This window comes from Balaenoptera borealis, assembly GCF_965194805.1.
Source record: "Balaenoptera borealis genome assembly, chromosome: 17".
NCBI classification, from domain to species: Eukaryota; Metazoa; Chordata; class Mammalia; order Artiodactyla; family Balaenopteridae; genus Balaenoptera; species Balaenoptera borealis.
The window spans coordinates 76,533,147-76,552,726 of NC_138876.1; the positions used below are offsets into that span (position 1 = coordinate 76,533,147).

General features: G+C 36.8%; 1 long non-coding RNA gene across 1 annotated transcript; it reads left to right on the top strand.

The window, feature by feature from the left end:
- Positions 1 to 650: 650 nt before the first annotated feature.
- LOC309615290 lies at positions 651 to 18,735 on the top strand. Its single transcript, XR_014236705.1, has 2 exons — positions 651 to 8,172; positions 8,489 to 18,735. It is a non-coding gene; the product is annotated as an uncharacterized lncRNA (long non-coding RNA).
- Positions 18,736 to 19,580: the final 845 nt, after the last annotated feature.

The following is a 19,580-nucleotide window of genomic DNA, read 5'->3' on the forward strand; positions in this document are numbered from 1 at the left end:
TTTGCACAGCAAAGGAAACCATAAACAAGATGAAAAGACAACCCTCAGAATGGGAGAAAATATTTGCAAAGGAATCAATGGACAAAGGATTAATCTCCAAAATATATAAACAGCTTATGCAGCTCAATATTAAAGAAACAAACAACCCAATCGAAAAATGGGCAAAAGACCTAAATAGACATTTCTCCAAAGAAGACATACAGATGGCCAAGAAGCACATGAAAAGCTGCTCAACATCACTAATTATTAGATAAATGCATATCAAAACTACAATGAGGTATCACCTCACACCAGTTAGAATGGGCATCATCAGAAAATCTACAAACAACAAATGCTGGAGAGTGTGTGGAGAAAAGGGAACCCTCTTACACTGTTGGTGAGAATGTAAATTGATACAGCCAGTATGGAGAACAGTATGGAGGTTCCTTAAAAAACTAAAAATAGAGTTACCATATGATCCAGCAATCCCACTACTGGGCATATACCCAAAGAAACCATAATTCAAAAAGACAGATGCACCCTAATGTTCATTGCAGCACTATTTACAATAGCCAGGTCATGGACACAACCTAAACGCCCATCGACAGACGAATGGATAAAGAAGATGTGGTACATATATACAATGGAATACTACTCAGCCATAAAAAGGGACTAAATTGAGTCATTTGTTGAGACGTGGATGTAACTAGAGACTGTCATACAGAGTGAAGTAAGTCAGAAAGAGAAAAAAAAATACCGTATATTAACGCATATATGTGGAACCCAGAAAAATGGTACAGATGAACTGGTTTGCAGGGCAGAAGTTGAGACACAGATGTAGAGAACAAACGTATGGACACCAAGGGGGGAAAACCGTGGGGGTGGGGGGTGGGGATGGTGGTGTGCTGAATTGGGCAATTGGGATTGACATGTATACACTGATGTGTATAAAATTGATGAGTAATAAGAACTTGCTGTATAAAAAAATAAATAAAATTCAAAAGTTAAAAAATAAATTAAAAAAAAAAGAAATTAATCTCTTTATGGTGAAAGAGAAAAATACCCAAGATGCATTGCTAAATTTTTAAAAAGTTGTCAGAGTGGAAAAAAATCAGTAGTGCAGGATGGAGTGATATTCCAGATCCTACTAACAAAAATAAGGACATAATTAGGTAGAAGAGCTGAAGGATTACCTCTGGCTAGAGGGATGTCAATGTTTCCTCACAGTATTCAAATTCCTTTTATAGTTTCAGTCTGAAATTTTGTGCTTAAAATCTGAGAGATAGTTTTATTTATATCTCTGGTCACTACTGTACCATTTTTAACTCCTAGTAGTCCTAATTTTAATTTCAAAGAACATTTTCTTGTTCTGAGTTTTTCCTTTTTTCATAGAAGTCTGTTCTTATATTATGGCTGTAAAGTCTTTGACTCTTTGGGTCCATGGATGGCTATGTCAATTGCTTATTTTACCTTAGCATATTGACAGCAGTCAGGGGTACCTCAAATCAGAAGGCCCTTACTCTGACATGTTCAATTATTATAAAGTCACAATAGAATTCTAGCTATTTCTAGGCAGATAGGTTCATTTACATTAAAGGGTGATCCTTCAGTTTTCTTCTCATGGTGCAAACTTCAAGCTCACAATCAGGCTACATTTATGGGGCCTTGGTTGGACTGACACATCATGGATGTTGTCAAATGATGACACCGTTTTTTCGCCTCCCTGGGTAGTGCCCCTTGTGCATACCTACTGACTGTTTTTGGAGGGTCTTCATGGAGCCTCCAGTAAAATAGCCCTGGATATCACTTTTTAAACTAATTCTCTGTTCATTCTGGCTTGTGTTATTTCTGCTTTGTTTCATCTGTCACCATGCACACATCTGTTCTTTGTCTTCCAGAACTGTATTAATAACTTCAGTCCACTGTTGGCCTTCATTCCTATTTGCTATTGTGGGTTTATTCACATTTATACATCTCTATTTTCATTTCAGTGGTGTTTTATAAGAGCCAGGGATATGAGTGTTCTCAGGCCACCATCTTGAACCAAGAAATACCAGAACCAAGAAAAATGTTAAATGGTATTTTTATGAACAAAATCCTGAATAGTAAAGCCATACCCAGAAGAGAAGAAATGTAATTAAGTGGAAAATGCCACCTGGAAGAAGTAGATTTTTACTAAATTTGGCAAAATATTAAGAGCAGGGCTTAGTCAAAATTACAACCACCATCCCCACTACAAAACCAGATGAAGTCAGGGGAAGTTGTAAGGTATAAGGTGACACTAGAACACATAGGAAAGGAAGGTCTAGCTGGGAGAAGGGTTAAAAAAAAGACCCTAGTGACATGAGGCTATGAGTGCTACATTTTTTAAATAAAATACAAAACAATGAGGCTCTGTACATTCTTGTAAAGGAGGCTGACAGGAAGAATGCAAGGTTTAGGGAATATTATCAGACCAGTTGTCTCAGTAGCACGCTGGATCAAAGACAGACTAGAGCAAGCGTGTTGCTGTGGTCCAGGAGTGACGGTCTTAGGAATGAGCAGAGGACTGTGGCTGTGACGACAGAAAGGCAGGAAGTGAACAGGCCCCTTGCTGCTTGATTTAGCTCCATTTACTATATTTTACTTTTAAAAAGGAAACAACAAAACAACTACAAGAAAACCAAACAGGATCTGAAACAAAATGTCATCTGTGAAATCAGAGTTGTAGATAAAACAGGTGGAGATTACATTATTTTTCTACTTTTCTATATTTTAAAAAAATCAGGGGTTCCCTGGTGGTGCAGTGTTTAGGAGTCCACCTGCCAATGCAGGGGACACAGGTTCGAGCCCTGGTCCAGGAAGATCCCACATGCCGCGGAGCAACTAAGCCTGTGTGCCACAACTACTGAGCCTGCGCTCTAGAGCCCACGAGCCACAACTACTGAAGCCTGCGAGCTACAACTACTGAAGCCCGCGAGCCACAACTACTGAAGCCTGCATGCCTAGAGCCCATGCTCCGCAGCAAGAGAAGCCACCGCGATGAGAAGACCATGCACCACAACGAAGAGTAGCACCAGCTCGCTGCAACTAGAGAAAGCCTACACACAGCAACAAAGACCCAAGTCAGCCAAAAATAAAAATAAATAAAATTTTTAAAAATCATTAAAACAAAGTGAAAGAAATAAAGAATAAAGGGAAATCATAAGAATTGTAATTGGTAGGCGTTGTACCTACAAATTCACAGCATGGGCTTAGATCCCAGCTCTACAACTCACTTGCTCAGGTAAAACTGACGATTGACTTAAATTCTGAGTCACAGATACTAATCTTTAAAAGGAGGTTGCGGGCTTCCCTGGTGGCGCAGTGGTTGAGAATCTGCCTGCTAATGCAGGGGACACGGGTTCCAGCCCTGGTCTGGGAAGATCCCACATGCCACAACTAGGCCCGTGAGCCACAACTGCTGAGCCTGCGTGTCTGGAGCCTATGCTCCGCAACAAGAGAGGCCACGATAGTGAGAGGCCCACGCACCGCAATGAAGAGTGGCCCCCGCTCGCTGCAACTAGAGAAAGCCCTCGCACAGAAACGAAGACCAAACACAGCCAAAATAAATAAATTAATTAATTAAATTAAATTAAAAAAAAAAAAAAGGAGGTTGCTAGTAATAGTGCCAACCTAATAGAATTCTCAGGAAAATAAACTATGATGATGCATGGAAAACCAAGGTTGCTTATTGCCATTACACAGGTCTTGCAATTTTTATTTTTTAAGACATGGAATCTTCCAGAGAAATGAGGCCTATCTCAAACTATGCATACTATTACTGAAAAATCAACAGTGTTTTGCCACAGTAATTTGTATTAATAAAAAATAGAAGAAAAAATAGCTTAAGTAATTCTAATTTTAAAAATTACTCACTGAATCTTGCTTCTTATGCCAATTAAAAAATAATTTGTCTATGACTAAATTTCCTTATTAATTCAACAAATATGCTTTAATTACGGAATGCATTATAGTTTTACATTTTGAATATTTCCAAGTGATCTAAAATTATTGTTTCTAGATCTCCAATACATATAGCCACTAGCAGATGTCCACATAGCTAATTCTGCTCAGTGATATACTGACCTGAGAACTTCTTGTATAATACATATGAGTTTTGAGAACAAAATTTCCATCTGGAATTGAAAAACTCTGAGGCAAAACCAAGAATACCAGAGTTACTCAGATATAGGAGGTACTATCTGTGGTGATCCATTTTCACAATATTATTTAAATCAATTTTTGTTTCATGTCTAGAAGATACAATATCACCAGAATACATCTCAGTCTGCTCATTCTTTACTCATGTGAAAGACTGTTTGGAAGGATTGTCAGTGGAAATTGCTATGGGAAACAGTATGAAGGTTCCTCAACAAGTGAAAAATAGAACTACCACCTGATCCAGCAATTCCACTTCTGGGTATTTACCCAAAGGAAAAGAAAACACTAACTCAAAAAGATATATGCACCCCCATGTTCACTGTAGTATTATTTACAATAGCTGAGATATGAAAGCCACCCAAGTGTCCACCGAAGATGAGTGGATAAAGAAAATATGGTATATGTACAGTGGAATATTATTCAGCCATGGAAAAAGAATGAAATCTCGCCATTTGCAGAAACATGGATGGACCTCAGGGCATTATCCTGAGTGAAATAAGTCAGACAGAGAAAGACAGATACCCAATTACCACATGATCTCACTTATAGTAGAATCTAAAAAACAAAACCAAAAATAAATAACAACAGCAACAAAAAACAAGCTCATAGACACAGGGAAGAGATTGGTGGTTGAAAGAGGTGAGGGAATGGGGGTGAATGAAATATGTGAACAGAGTAGAAAACAAACAAACAAACATATAGTTAGGAGCAAAAAAATCAAAAATAAAAAAGTAATAATTGTCAGTAGTGGCCTGGTTTTCATATCCTTGTTTTAATGGCTAAGGAAAGCTCAGTGGTTGTTACTGTGTTTCATCATAAGTTGAAGGGAAGAAATGACAGGAAACAAGAGTAAATTTTCTCTTATACTTAGATAGTGTAGTATTCTCTCAAAGAGTTGCCAAACCAAACTCTTACATAGAATGTCAGTTTTCAAAACATTAAAATTTGTAAAATTCAGGGGTTTTTCCTTGGTTGATTCAAAATACTCATCAAGATTTTTCAGAGACTCACAATCATGATTATAATCATCAAGTATTATATCACTGTTAATTTACTGGCAAAAGAGAGTTCTAGAGTTTAAAATGTCATTTAACTGATATTTGCCATAGTTTTCTTTAAAACTTTAGAATCAAAGTAATAAAGCAATCAGGGCCAAGTCTCTTTTTATCCATAGGTTAACAAATTAAATCTTTTAAAAGAAAAAGAATTTTGCAAGGAAATTATAGGAAATACTCTAGCATATCTAGATTTCATTTTTTAAGTCCAGCAACTCATCATATACATGAATATCAGTGTAGGCTAGTTAATAGCAGTTCTTCTACAAAATACATATTTCAAGTGTAATTTCGGTATTTGTGTGAAAGTGTGATTGAGCATTCATTAATGGAACCTATTTGCAACATAGAGACTGCTTTGGAACAGGCTCTTGATTGGATCCTTTGTATCAGGGCTTCATCTGAGTTGCTAGATCTGGGTCAGTGTTATCTTCTGCTTATCACACTTTGTTGTAAAGTGTTCTGCAATTTATTTTGACTTGGTGCCTTTTTCCTATCTTATTTCCATTTTATGCTCTATTATGAAAATGGGTGATAAACATATAATGAATTTATGTAAGAATCAAGGGGCTAACCTCGTGTTGGTGGTGATGGATCACAACTTAACAAACACCTGGAAGTACTAACCAAATAATGGATTATCTCAGTGATATTTAGGTTTTACAGCCATGCACTTATAACTTTTTAAAAACCACTATTATCAAACATTCCCGGAGGAAAAATCATTTTCTTATTGTGAGTCTGCTGCTCTCTAGTTCAAATCAGTTCTTTTCATTAAAGTTGCTTTTGTGGCTCAAGTATTTAATAACTTGAGATTTCTCAAACGTGATTCTTGAGTTATACCAGAGCAAACTGTGTTCAGCAGTAAAATACAGCATGTGACTCAGCTCCACGGAGCATTCCTCCCCAAAACACTTTTTCACACAAACACCACACTTATACCAATCTGCATGCCCCTACAACAGCTTAAATGTTTCTGCTCTCCTAAAGGGAAAAATTAAAAAAAAAAAAAAAAAAAAAACAACTTTAGAGAAAAAGAGCTTAATATGAAATCTGTGTAAAGTTTATGATGGAGAGCTGCTCTGCGGCTCCTCAACATTCCTCATCCAAAAGCCAGTGGTATCACATCAGAATGAATGCTGACAGGGCTATAAAATGGTTTCCACCCATCATTAATTTCACCCTAGCCAAGTGCAAATAAGGGTTGGTTCTATGAAACATGCAGGAATCTTGAGTATCCTAATCTGCACTTGATAAATAGTAATTCATTTTTCATGATGAAATATTGAGACTTATTCCTACCCGTAATCTCTTTCTGATCGTTTTTTGTTTATGTAATTCTTTCACCAGTAAGTAGGAGAGAATATCAGTAATGCAAATAGTGCATTCTTTTTTTCTTTATCTTTTTCTGCGATTTCAACTTTGGGAAGTAGGTACGATTATTCCTATTTTATAGTTAAGCATGCCACAGCTTTTGGAGAGCTTAGATGTCTCCAAGAAGAAGAGTTTTATAGGGTCAACATTTCAGCTGGCTGCCACTCATGAAAATCCATGGGTTTTTCCTATAGCATAGGAATTGCTCAGATTTAATTTCTCATGCTGTAGTTATTTTTAGAATAAATTTTAAATGTCTAATATAATATCAGCATTTTGAGTATTAATCTTGACGAACATGGGGTGTTTTTAGTAGTCAGAGATGCTGCCTTTGGTGAGTATGGTGTGAGTGGTGTTGGAGCCTTATGAATGGAATGATGCTTCCTTGGCTACCTCCTAACTCCCTTTTCTTTGTTTCTTTTTTCCATTTCAACTTTCTCCACATACCCCTTAACATCTGGACCTGTGGAGCAATGAAATTTAATCACCGACAAGCATTTATATACTTACAAGTGTCCTCAGAAATCATAAAGTGATGATGTTTGAAAAGAACCATCTTCCCATTGATATGAAATTTTAAATAACCTATTAAAGTTAGACTTTTTTCTGCCACTATTTATTTCAGATAGGAAGCTCCCATACTCATGTTATTTCTCTCTTCAAAGTTCAAATGTATTAATAAAATGAATACACTAAATCCTTTAGTTTATCTTTGGATAGATGCTTGGAATTGTTTTTCTAATCTTTAGACACACTAGATCATGTGGAAAGGAAAGGGAAAAGAGATTAACTCTTACTGAGTCGGTGTAGCAGACACTGTGCCACTTACTTAACACACAATATTTTACTTAATCCTTAAAACTATCCTTCAGGAAAGATGTTAATATCCCCATTTTCATAGATGAAGAACCTCAAGTGTAGGTCGGCTAAGTTACTGGTCCAGATTAACAGTGATGAGATATGGTTGTGAACAGGGCTGTCGAAGCTTTCCACGACATAACCGTATTATTGGGCTATGGTGGGTAAGGGACTAAGGCTTTATTTTCTTTTTTTCCATTACACTATCTTTGAAGATACCTTTTCCTTTGAATATGATCATTTTCAATACCTGGTAACATATTACAGAGGATCTCTGTGATTTTTGACAAAATTTAAACTGATGATTCCAGAGTTGATACTCGGATAACAAAAGTTTTTTTTCCACTTAACATTAAATTCATTAATAACAATACCACAAAATTACTTCTGCCTGAAACCTCTTAAAACAGGAACTAATCAAAGCAAACACATTTAACAGCTAATGATGATTTTAATTTAGCTGTAAATGTCTCAAAGGCTAGTAATTAGAGAGCAGTTATATGCTTTCTGTTTTGCAAAATAAATTGTTGTTGCATGTTTTGCCACAATTTTCTCTATTTAATTTTGCTAAAATGGTGTTCTCTGTGCAAAATTTTAAAATAGATCTAATGGCTAATTTAGATAATCATATTACAATCAATTTTCTGTTTAAAATAATGTCTTATGAAGATGTTTCAAGCAATAAAGCTGGCCACAAATGTGCTATTAAACAGCAACAAAAAAGGCCAAGTAGGGCTTCCCTGGTGGCGCAGTGGTTGGGAGTCTGCCTGCCAGTGCAGGGGACACGGGTTCGAGCTCTGGTCTGGGAAGATCCCACATGCCGTGGAGCAACTGGGCCCGTGAGCCACGACTACTGAGCCTGCGCATCTGGAGCCTGTGCTCCGCAACAAGAGAGGCCGCGATAGTGAGAGGCCCGCGCACCGCGATGAAGAGTGGCCCCCGCTTGCCGCAACTAGAGAAGGCCCTCGCACAGAAGCGAAGACCCAACACAGCCATAAATAAATAAATAAATAAATTAATTAATTAAAAAAAAAAAAAAGGCCAAGTAAATAAACTCTTTATAGCTCTTGATTACATGGTCCTACTCACTTTAGATTTAATGAAGAGTTACTTGTTTAGCAATAGGGATATGAGTCATATATCCTGACAATATTATGGCTCTAAACAATAAAGGTTAACCTAAAATTGCATATTTTCCCCATGATCATCAGTATTTTCTCTTTACCAGTTAGATCAGTAGCTCCAAATTTGCAAAACTAAATTAGAGATCAATGATGTTAAGTTACCCTCTTGTATGTCTACATGGCTGATCTAGAGGTTTCAACAGAAGGGGGACTGGCAAGGAGTTTGCCCTACTGGATGCAAAAAATGCCAAATACAGAATTGCAAATAGTGCTAACAACCATTCATGAAGACAAAATTCATTTTAGGAGGGAGACCATCAAAAGGGTGGGGTATAGGTGCTATAATTTTATACCCCAGAATGAGAAAAATAAAAGCATCCATAAGTGGGATTGAGAGTAAATTGATAGCTGAAAGAGGAAAGGGCTAAATTGGGGGTATTGAATTATAGTAGCTGTTATTTCTTCCACACACCCCAATAAAAATTGTTGTTTCATTTTGGTTTTTGGGTTTTGGGTTTTTTGCTTAATATATAAATATTAGACAATTATTTTTAAAGAATCAAATAGTGTATATTATATAAAGAAAAAAAATAAAGGCTACTTGGGATCTCCTACCCTGGGGTAAAGATAACCAACATTAGCTTTTTAATGACTATCCATTTGCGCTTTGCATTATAAATATATACACAAATAAATAGATTTTTATATATCTAAGAGGGCCACCTCCATTGTATTCTAGGGGGATGGTATTGTGCAGTGTGCAGATACCATAAATGGAGTCATAATACACATGCTGTTACTGTTATTTTAGATTTTGGGGGGAAGAAATAAGGCCTTCCCTTATATCAGAACCACAATTTCCATCTCCTGCAAAGGACATTAGAACATGAAATTTAATTATATCTAATAATATAGATATTTAATCATATCTAATTTGGGGTCTAATGTTTTGGAAAAGTTAGATATCACATACATTTTCTTGACCTTTGTGTTCATTTTGTTTTGCTCATTATCTTGTTATCCTGTCATATGTGTTTTATTTACTCTTCATACTATATGTTATACTTTACAAAAAATGAGAATGCAAAACATTCATGATACCAATTAAAAGGAGGAATAAAGCTGAAGTGATATAAGAACTTACGGAGCAAAATATAAAATGTTATTGAAGGACATTAAAGAGAACCCACATCGGTGAAGAGCCCACCAGGTCAATGGATTGCAACACTCAATATTGAAAAGATTTACTTGTCCCACACATAATCTTTAAATTTGAAGTAATTCTAACCAAAATCACAAGAGGGTTTTTCCAGGTTGTAAAGTTTATCTGGAAAAATAAAATTTCAAGTATAGCCAAAATCATTCTGAAAAAGACCAAATATATTTTGGTCCTGAAAATGTTTCTTCCATAAAGACCTACTTTTGTTACTTTTCAAACGAAGTCAGAAATTACTTAAAGTCCTTTACCGCTCATAGGATGTAAGAATACCTTCATTTTCTTTCTTCAAAAGACCTCTAAAGCAGGAAAATATAAAACTTCTTTCAGCACCCCATTTCAACTGTTATTGACTTTCATTTTTGGAAGTTATTTTTGAGGTCTAAACTAAATCTCTTATCCTTAAGCTCGTTTCTTATTTTGTCACCATTCCTTGTGCCATGAGGCTTCAAATTCTTAAAGACTCTTATTAAGTCTTCATCATTTTTTTCTCTCCATGGGGGGAAAAAATAGTGGCTCCACAAATGTTCCCTTATTTTCATCCTTCTGCTGTTTTCCAAAATTTTCTTCCTTTCGGTTATATTTCTCTCAAACCTGATTGGGGCAGGAAGGCTGCAAGGGCGGGGAGCTGGGAGACAGGTGTAGAGGGCAGGGGATATACGGCAGTTATAGCGGAAACATTTGTTTTGAGGCGTGTTTCCTCACTTTTACTGATCCTGCTGTTTAAACAGCCGTATAGCAAAGAGTGTTATAATAAACAATACTCTTGTTTTACGAGTTTGCTAAGCTCAAGCTAATAGCCTCTTTATGTAATGCAATGTATGACTAGCATTATATGATTTCCAGTATATTTTCACATATATTATTTTATTTCATTCTCTCAACTCTTCTTTGAATGATGACTAGTATTATCATTCTCACTGAGGACGACACTCAGAGTGTTACGTGATTAGCCCAAGGTCACTAGAGCAGAACAAGCACCAGAAGCCAAGTCTTCTGAGGGGTTAGCAGATAATATTTCTTCTTCACATATTCAAGTATTCATTTGATCTATCAAAATTCCAGCATCACAAAATAATTTGGACAACCTCCTGGCATTTAGGTGATACATTAAACGTTTAGGTTATCAGCTGATTTTTCCTGCAAAAGAGTATTTTCCCTGCCATCGCCATTTGTAGTAAATAAAATAGCGCACCCCCCCAAGATATCCACATCCTAATTCCCCCAAACCTGTGAATATATTACAAGGGGAAATTAAGGTGGCAGATGGAATGACAGTTGCTAAACAGCCAACCTTAAAATAAGATTACCCTGGATCATCCAGTGAGTCCAAGGTAATCCCAAGAGTCCTTTCAACGTGCAAGAGGGGACAGAAGAGTCAGAGTTTTGTGATCTGTGAAGACTAAACCAGGCATTGCTTGCCTTGAAGATGGAAGGGGCCATGAGGCCAGGAAAGCATGAGGCCTTAAAACGCTGAAAAAGGCAAGACAATGGATGCCCAAAGAGAGGTTGGTTCCCTGACACCAAATACATGGTGTCTTTTCCAACACCAGTTCTCCAGTTTTCCAACACTAACTAGGGGTCCAGCATTTCAATTCAATTCTGGCACCAACTCCCAGGGTTAGCACAGACCCCAAAGACAGAGGGCTCGGTCCCACAGGCTGCCCCACTTCAGACTCCAGCTGCGATGGAGTGTCCAGGCTGCCCACGTTCCTGCCTGGATGACTAAATTCAGGGGTTCATGACCCCTCCTCAGGTGCAATAATTTGCTAGATCAACTCACAAAACTCAGGAAAACGCTACTTACTATTATCACTTTATTATAAAGGATACAACTCAAGAAGAGCCAAACGAAAGAGATCCTTAGGGCGTGGGATGGGGAGGGGGTCCTTCAGAGCTTCCAAGTCCTCTCCAGACAGGCCACTCTCCCAGAACCTAGATGTGCTCACCAACCCGGAAACACTCCAAACCCCATTGCTTTGGGGTTCTAAATAGAGGTTTCATTGGGCAAGGGTGCTTGATTAAATCACTGGCCATGAGCAACTAAATTCGATCTCCATCTTCTCAGATTGGGGTGTGGTGGGACTAAAATCCCAACTGTAATCCTTGCTTGGTCTTTCCTGTGACCAACTTCCATCCCAAAGCTATTTTGGAGATCCTCAGGTGTCATCTCATTAGCATATGAAAGACACTCTTAACACTCAGGAGGTTTCAAGGGTTTTAAGGGCTCTGTGCCAGGAACCAGGAGCAAAGCCTAAATATTTTTTATTATACCACCCTCCCCTAAAGCCTCCAAAAAGAAACACAGCCCTGCCACCAACACACCTTGATTTTAGCCCATCGAGACCCATTTTGGACTTCTGAGCTCCAGACCAATCTGTGTTATTTTAAGCCACTAGATTTGTGGCAATTTGTTAGAGCAGCAACAGGAGACGAATACATTATTTTGTAAACACTTACAACAGACTATCACACTCATGTAGGGAGGCAGAATTTCAAATATTAAAAACATAGGAACAGCTTTGATTTTTGTTTGTTTTATTTTTTAGTTATTGTATTTATAAAAGATTTTATTTTTCACAGTATTTTTTTTTTGTCTTGTATAGCTGTTTATATCAATGCAATGCAAAGTGACAGGATACCGACATTTGAAGGAAAGTACACTTTTTTCAGATCAGATATCAGTTGTCAACCTGGATAGAGTGGATTGTTCCTCAGAGTTTACAGCCCAGTTCACAAAAATTTTACATGCTTACAATTCAGTTCAGGTGTGAAAAATCTGTTGAAATATGTTGCATATGGAGCACACAATGAGAATTCTTGTGGACATAGCCTGAAGAGATTGGGTTTAAATGTGAATGGATACATGTAAATATGAAATAAAAATGAGAGACTGGAAAAATACTCATTGCAGTAAATGAAGCCGGTAAGTAATTTACGTCACTAAGTATTCTCAAACACACAAAATGAATATGTATTTTGTATTGTTTATTCACAATTCAGAATTCAGTGTGCTCTCTTTAGATGGGGCTGAATATATATAATAGCCAGAAATCAAGAAACTCAATGTTAATTCATTAAACACTATTTTCTGTTGATTGAATTAGAAAACTTTGACTTAACTGTGGGAACCTATAAACTGCACATAGAGGGAAAAAAGAATCCTCTCCATATTATTATACATAGAGACTGATCATCATTCTGTTAAAATGCATTTTGAAAGTACTTGTATCTCTTTCAGCCTGAAAATACAAAGTTTTCAATTATTGTTTTGATGAAAGGGGCATAGATGCTTCTAAGGTAAATGGAGACATAAAGAACTTAGGTTCATACAACAAATTGATAATCTGGGATTTTTAAAAAATGACATAAAAAAATAGAGTTTTTAATCTCATCTAAAGAATCATGGACTTTAAAAAATGAATAAAACAGTTAGGCTTAAATTATATCACTTTCCAAAGCAAAACATGACATTGAACTATTCTTTTCTTGTTAGGCATAATTTATTATTTTTGTTGATATTGCTATTACTATTTATATATATATGTTAAAAATAATAATTCCTAAATTATTAAAAATATAGAATTACTCACATTTTAAAAAAGACTTTAGGATTTACGTGTTTTTGTCTAGATTACTTGATCTTCATAGTTATTATTTAAGATAAGAGAAATCAGTTTTTCTTTGTAATTATTTTAAAATTAGAAAATAAATGCTTGAGCTCTGATTTACTCCTTTTTATTTTAAATCCAGAGGCTTAGCTCAGGGCCTGGTATATTTAGAGTCCCCCCAAAATGGTTTTTAAACTATTTTCACCTTATAATTTCTGTGTTTTTTTCATAATAAATCAAAATAATGTCAACGATTATCTAATTAACAGTTCAAATTATGTTGAAACCTAACTCAAAGCTAGGCAATGCTAGGCAATTCTAGGCAATGCTAGTCACGAACAATTTCACACCTCCTCTGGTAAAAGCTTACAGGGCCTCTGTATGTGGTTGGCATTTTATGTCCCCACACACATATCCCCGTGTCAGGGTGAAGAGGAGATGTTATTCAGCCCAGCTTGGCTTGGCAAGCAACATTGGCCAGGAAGAGGAGCTGCCTTCTTATAATTCTTCCTCCCAGAAGGGGTGCCTTTTTGCAATTCATAAATGGCATAAAGGCATCATATGTGCCCTGGCTTTGGACAACAAGAATCTCCTGTTGAGTTCTTTATCTTACTCATCTGAAACCATAGTTACTAGAATTATCTATTGACTATACTAAAAACATATGCTAGTAACTATATAGTTTTATATCTATATAACTAAAATTATATAGTTATGATATAGTTTTATATCTGCATAACTAAAATTATTTTCTCCCAGACATGAATAAATGTTTTCTGAAAATTTCCAATAGGATTGGCTCAAAAAGTTTCTCTCTAAATAATCTGGCACAAAGATCACATTTTTCCACAACAATGTTATAGGGAAATGGGGCCAACAGGGACTAAAATGGACAAACAACCCATCAAATGGTATGCCCCTCTCTCTGAGTGTCATAAAGTTATAAATAAGCCATAACCTGACATTTGTAAGGTCAAATTTACAGAAGCTAGTAGAACCACACCAGCTTCATGGATGGAAAGCTGGAGTTCATTAATGCAAAAGAGGCCTAAGTGATGAACAATCAGACTCTGACTGAGCAGGTCAGCCAGAACTTCTCCTCGGTGAAGGGCTGGAGACACCAGACATGTTCCATTCATTTTTTGTGTGTTGAAAGCAGCAAGATGTTTGGGAAATCAAGATATCCAAACTATGAAAATATTATTAATCTTGGAATTAATCTTGGCTTTTCTCAGTGCCTGCTTGTGGAAGGAGAGAGAGCTCTCTCTCTCACTTCCTCTTCTTATAAGGGTACTAATCCCATCATGAGGGTCCCACCCTCATAACCTCATCTAAACCTGATCACCTCTCAAAGGCCCCACTTCCAAATACTGTCATGGTGGGGATTAGGACTTCAACATATGAATTTTTGGAGGACACAAACCTTGGGTTCATAACACGAAAAAGCCACACTGGCAATCCACTGGTCATCTCCAACCCAAATGACTGACCAGTCCACATCACAGGTGGTATGATGGGTAAACAATAGAATGAAAAAAAAACCCTGGGCATGGAGGAGAGAGAATAAGGGTTCTCCCCAGGAGTGGAGTGAGGGACATAGTCCTACAGGAGCACTGAATATAAAACCACCTGACTCTGACAGGGGAAATCAGAGACTTCCCAAAGGAGCAGGCTTTTAAGATAAGACTTGCTGTAAATTTAACAAATAAGCATAAATGGTTTCCAAGAAGATTAGAGAAGGAAAACATTGCCAGCATAAGGAAGAATGGGCACAAAACTACACAAGTGGAAAAAAATATGGAGGGTCCAAGAATATGCCATGGGTGGACAAGGCTCTGTTTGCAGGGTGAGATCCCAAGAGATGAACCAACTGTGAGGCAGGGGTCAGAGCATGAATGAGTTTGTAAAGTGAGTCAAGAATCTGGACTTAATCTTACAAGTAGTTTTCAAAAACTGTACCAAGAATTCCTGGAGTTCCATAGAGGTTTTTGAGGTCCCCCAAACACTTTATTCATTCAAGTAGCACTTAAATTGCATTTTTAAACACTTTTTAAAATCTGTAACCAAAAATTACATTAAAAAATATTATCTGCCACAATTTAACCCCCCAAGGACCATCAGTATAATAACTACAACCAACTTACCTCATTATAGGGTATAGATTTGACTCTTTCTGTGCAATTATTATAACTTCTGATGAAAAAAATCATTGATTAGGAAGTTTGCAAGTGCTGTACTGATCATCTTTAAAATATTCTATCCTAAGCATATCTACTCAGTTAATATTAGGAAATGCTAAGATGTGTTAAAGCTACTTTTAGAACTTATATGTCTTTATTTTGTACACATTTTATATTTACAAATGCTACATTTTTTATGTTTTGTGAAGTAAAATGGTTACCCGTAAAACTAGATATGCATTTCTGCCTAAAACTAGGAAATATAAAATAATTGAAGAGCTATCTGGTATGTTGGCTCATTTCAAGAAGAAATGACAAATCAACTTTGCTGTCACCTGATCGTTTAACTGGTGTTGATCATGGTGACAATACAAAATGAAATCAATTTACTCTAGTTTTACACAAAATCACTCACAGGCAAAAATACTATGATCCTATTTATTTGTTCTTGAGGTTTATCTTTAGTTGTAATTAAATATCCTAAACTCCACCATGTTTTATGCAGTGAATTTTCCAAAAGAGTTTCCATGATTCATGCTAAGTATTAATATCATTCTGTATACAACAGAGTGTGAATGAAAATAAAGCCTTAAACTTCTGTCTGCAAGAACTGAATATTATTTTAAAAGACATGATTTAGGTTTAAATTTGTTGATATTCAAATACTTGAGTGTGTCGCGTGTTGGAAAACCTACATTATCAGGAAGGAGCTTATTAAACTTTCTGTTGTTTACACTGCAAAAATGTCATATGAGTCAGCTACTGGAAAATGCAATCTGCTAATTCAGTCAAGACAAAAGTATCCATTGTTTTTGCTTTATGTGATATCTTCACATAGGCTTATTATTTTGTGGCATGCTTGATACATACTCAATTGTAGAGGAAACTATAATATGGGACTGTACTTGGAATTCCTCAGACCTATTGAAGATTAATGGTATTTTCATTGCTTAGATATCTCAATTTCCAAAGAACAAAATGACATATAGTGATATTTTAGTATAAAGAAAATATATTTTACATATGTAGTTGCAACTGAATAATATGACAGACAGCTGTTAACCTCCAAAGTTTATAAACGACCAAACTAGCTGGAATTCATGAATTACTAAGTGTCTCAGTCTGCTCAGGCTGCTATAACAAAATATCACAGACTCGGGGGATTCAAAAACAGACAATTATTTCTCACAGTTCTGGATGCTGGAAAATAGTGCCAGCAGATTCACTTCCTAGATGGCAGATGGCCACCATGTAGCTGTGTGCTCACGTGGCCTTTCCTCAGTGAGTGCATGTGGAGGGAGACAGAGAGATCCCTTCCTCTTCTTAGAAGGGCACTAATCCTATATGAATTTCCTGCCTTTATAACCCAATCAAAACCTGATTATGTTACCAAACTCAAAAGCCAGTAATTGAGAGGCAAGTGTCAGTAGAAAGGAAAGATGCTTTAGAAAAGTCTACAGTCTGGGGAGAAGGTGGACTCATGTCCCAAGACCAACTCTGAAGATTCTGCTCAGCCATAATAGTTTTTATAGGGAAAAAAGGAACAAATCTCAGTGGATCGTCAAGGCAGGAGGTTGAATTCTGCATCATTCTCTGCTATGTGCAGACTGGCTGACTCTCTCTTCATATGTTATCTTACCTACATGATCTGCCTACAGGATTGCTAAGGGGGCTGTTGAGGGTAGAGAGCTAGTCATTCTTTAACTACTTAATTCTTCATTCTTACTTCTCTTAATCTAGGAAGAGAATCAACAGGTTAGGCAAGGCATGGTGTGCATTCAGGAGAGTTAGGTTAAACTGCCTAGTGATCTCATTCCTGTAGCTAGGTTCTTTTAATTAGAGGGAAACAGAAATGGGCAAATAGGAAAGGGGCAAAAGGACTGCTTTCAATCACCTCCCAAAGGCCCCACCTCCAAATACCATCACACTGGGGATTAAGGCTTCAACATATAAATCTGGGGGGGACACAAACATTCAGTCTATAACACCATAACACCATAAAACTTAGCACCCCTCTTGTTATCGCCAATCCAACTCACTGCCCAGTCCATATCACAGGTGATATGATGGGAAAACAGGATGAAAAAAACCGTTGTTTCCTAAATGTTCTCAAGTGGTCATTTTATTTTAATAGGTAATGATAATAATTAAGAAGCTGTTATCTTTCAAAACAGCCTTGGTCAATGTCACATAAGCTGTCCATTTTGTTAAAGCATGGTCTTTAATTTACATATCCTTCTATTATTTGTGATAATTGCAGTGATTTATAGGCTTTTATCACTGTTATTGGTTGACTTGAGTTAGTGTTGATATATTAATATTTCAAAGGAAACAAAAGCTAATCATCCTTGATTTTCTAAAACCAAAATACTCTTCCATTAGATAAAGCAGATTATTACCTGTAAGCCTAAATACTGAAACATCCTAACAATAAAATTGTTCTAAAATGATTTTTAAAAACAACCTTCTTTTTTTAAAAAAATTGCAATGATAACTATGGAAAAATGATTTTCTGGGGGTATGGGTTAAAATTATGAAACTGCTGCATAAGTATATTGGGACTGAACAAATAAATAAATGGGTGGTGGATGGTAGGAATCAGATTTCTCACTGTTGGAGAGGCATTTGTATAAAAGCCAAGGGAATGTGCTAGAATGAACCATGTAGTAATGCATTAGAATCAGTGGCATCAATATGAACTCATGTTGAGTTTATTACAGATGTAGATAGATGGGAAGAGAAATAATGAGAGATATTTTTGTATATACCATTCATAGTTCTGTTCACTGAGGGCCTTGAAGCAATCACACTCCTACAGTAACATGCACACCCAGTGCCCAGATCTTGTTTTCTAACCCTATCCTTCAATTAAACAAATCAGGGGGTCTTCCCTGGTGGCGCAGTGGTTGAGAATCTGCCTGCCAATGCAGGGGACACGGGTTCGAGCCCTGGTCTGGGAAGATCACACATGCCGCGGAGTGACTAGGCCCGTGAGCCACAATTGCTGAGCCTGCGTGTCTGGAGCCTGTGCTCCGCAACAAGAGAGGCCACGATAGTGAGAGCCCCGCGCACCGCGATGAAGAGTGGCCCCCGCTTGCCACAACTGGAGAAAGCCCTCGCACAGAAACGAAGACCCAACACAGCCAAGAATAAATATAAATAAATAAATAAATAAATAAATAAAATTAAAAAAAAAAAGAAAAAAAAAACAAACAAATCAGGGCTCTTTGGAGAAATGACTGATGACTGATTCTAGAGCTGGGGCAGCAAATATGCAAGATGATCCTGGAGCATCTTGACATGCCAGAAGGAAAGTAAGTGCTCAAAAAAAAAAAAAAGAAAGAAAGCCGTAAAGAATAGGGCATGTCAAGGGAACACAGGGCCAACCTGAAAATGCTCTCAATGGCCAAATATGAATAGAAGAGGGTCACCAAGTACCGGTAGAAATTATGGCAAAAAGACAGATGCAGCCTAAAGCATAAGCCAGCAGAGTGCTGACCTCCAAAGACAAAGAGAAAATCGTGTAAGTTTCTTGAGAGATGAGAAAAGAACTAACAAAGGAAAATAACAGACTGCTCTCAGATTTCTCATCTGCAACAGTGAAAATCGGAAGACAGAGTCTGAGGAAATTGTCCTTGGAATTTTGTGCCTAGCCCAGCATTTATAAATATGTAAGGAAGAAGCAAATCCACCCTCAGATATTTCAGATTCCAGAAGCACACCACTCATCACAATTGACAATTGTTCTGTTTATTTATTTATTTTTTTTTGGAGGGGCATGGGGGGCAAAGGGAGGGAATCAAAATAGTCCACCTAAATGAAAAATCTCAAAGGGTAATAATAACATATATGAAACAGGAGTGGGTAAAGGATTCTGTGGAACTTACGTCAAAATAAATTTTGATAATGTGTTTACAAACTATAAAATCTTTGTCTGCTAAAAATAAAATTTTAAATTATCTGAGAGATTCAGTTGCTGACTTCCACCAAAATGCAGAAGA